This window comes from Pteropus alecto, unplaced genomic scaffold (assembly GCF_000325575.1).
Source record: "Pteropus alecto unplaced genomic scaffold, ASM32557v1 scaffold80, whole genome shotgun sequence".
In the NCBI taxonomy this organism is placed as follows: Eukaryota; Metazoa; Chordata; class Mammalia; order Chiroptera; family Pteropodidae; genus Pteropus; species Pteropus alecto.
This window is the reverse complement of record NW_006430460.1, coordinates 1,667,502-1,669,876: the sequence shown is the minus strand read 5'-3', so window position 1 is coordinate 1,669,876 and position 2,375 is coordinate 1,667,502.

The window sequence follows — 2,375 nt, the reverse complement described above, 5'->3', positions numbered from 1 at the left end:
TCACGCCCCGCCCCGCCCGCAGAAGCCCCACCGACCAGCGCCGGGCAGAGCCAGCACCCCTCGCCCACGAGTTACGTGCTGAGCGTCCACCGCACACAGTCAGCGACTGCGGGAGACAGACACGAAAAAACACAGGAATTCAGAAAGATGGAGGAGCAGAATGCTGGGAGGAAAGGAAAGTCGGGCCAACAGCAGGAAACACCTCGGAAACAACGGGGTGAGGACCGACAGCCGACCGCGACTGTCCAAGCAGGAAGAGGCGCCGGGGCGCAGCTGCAGGGGGGCTCGGGGCTCAGGGAGACGAAGGCCGGGCGGGGCGGGGGAGGGGACTGGCGTCGCCCAGCTGCTGCAGAGGACCCCGCGGAGTCATGGCCCCCAAGAGCCGGCACCCACATCTGCAGGCGCCCCGCCGACACCTGCCGAGTGAGCACATAACAACGCACGCTGCTCCCCTGAAATCTGAAATCTCAGGTAACGACGGAGAACGGCAGCCCAGAGTAACCCCAACATCGGGGCGCTCGCCGCGGTCGCCAAGGGTGCCTGCTCCCACGGTCTGTCAGCAGGCCACCTGCAGCACAGGTCGCCGGGCACGTGAGCGGAACCAGCCGCCATGCCTCCCCGCGAAGCCCACGCAGGAAGGCGGGCCGCCGACACGATCTCCCCTACGCCCATCTGTGCCAGAGCGGTAACTGTTCTCCAGGTGGGGGGGCGCTCGGTCAAGCAAACATCTAAGAACACCCCATTTTCTCCTTTATACATGGAGCAACGTGCGGCATGTGCTGGCTTCCCTCCATCTGTGCTGGAAGAAATCCCAGGACGCCCTGTCACAGCAATGACCCTCGGAAAAAAAAGGACAAGGGCCTGTATTTTAAAAAAGACAGCACTGCATCCTACCTCCAAGTTAGGAAAAATCCCCAGTGTGTTCTGAATTTGTATAAAGAAACCTTTATTTGCTCTGCCACGGTGAACTCTGCATTCTACTGAAAGGCCCCAAATTCGGATTTTACAACCGGATCGAGGCCAGCCAAAGTGACTGAGTACTGAGCTCTTGGACACACTATTACCTGCACACACTCTGCCCCTGCCACTAAAATTTTAGGTGTTTTATGATAGAGTTAAAAGGAAAAAAGCAAGTTTGAAGTGACTTGATGTACAGATTAAACCAAAGGCTTTTGCTAGCCGTGCGTGACAAGTTACATCCCAAATGGACTCTGTGTTCTTAGTACTAACTTTTTTCAAACTTGGCCCAAAGGAACATATCTGTCCCCACGTGGGGACACCGGTGCCGGCTCTGGTCATCTGCCAGTGCCTTGTGACTTCCAAGGAAGGACCTGTTGGCCTGCAGCTCCCCGTTCAGAGCTGAGGAGAGACCACCCGTTATTAATTTTCGCAGAGTGGCACTCCTGCCTCAGGCAGCCCAGTGCCCCGTGAGCGAGAGCGTGTTTTCGGGGTACCGGCAGCCGAGAGAGGACACTTGCCACAGGGGGCAAGTGGCACACTGTGGCCTCAGAGGCGGGCCGGGTCCACTCCCCGACAGCGGCCCATCAACACAGTTAACGTGGCCTTGAAACGGGGGCCAGCCGCTTGCATGAAGTCGTTTCGTGGGGCCCCCAACTCTCCCCACACCAAGAGGAGCTGCATGTCATCCTACAGCGACCACAGACACACACGAGACGACGCGGACGGGCGTCCTGGACACCAAGCTCGTCCTGCTCCTCTCAGAACCGCCAAGACCGTGAGACGCCACCCCTTGGCCACATGCAGTCGGCTAGGCCGGGGCCGCGTCTTCAGGGAAGGTCACAAAGCAGTCTTGCGAACAGGCGTGTCCCCTAGGGCACCTTCAGAAGATACGTCCCAAACGCCCCTGGCTCGGAGCCCACGTGCCACGAACAATCACTACCCGTCCTCTGGAGCCACCCCCTTTCTCCGCCTCTGCTCCCCTGGTTGTCTGTTACCAGCTGCGGCAACAAAGCACTACCTGCTTTTTATTTATTCAAAAACACTTCAAAGCCCTGGCAGAGGACGAGCTCGATCTGGTCGACCCCGCCACGCCCTGCAGGAGTCTTAACTGCGGTCACAACCTCGCGTCCCCTTCTCCTTCCCTCCCTCCCTCCACGTGTCTGTCTGTCTGTCTGTCTGTCTGTCTGTCTCTCTCTCTCTGCCAGCCCAGCAGCCCCAAGCCTCCCAGCCAGCCCTCTGTGAAGTCTCCTCTACCCCAAACAAAGCGAGGGCTTCCTCGGGACCGGCAGGCCACATAGTCATCCTGTTCCGCAGCATGACCCTTATCGGACTTCTGTCCGCAGAGCAGATATTTAAGACGTCTGAACTTCAGCGGCACAACTGAAGTCTTTGTTTGCAAATCTGACTATGTGCCA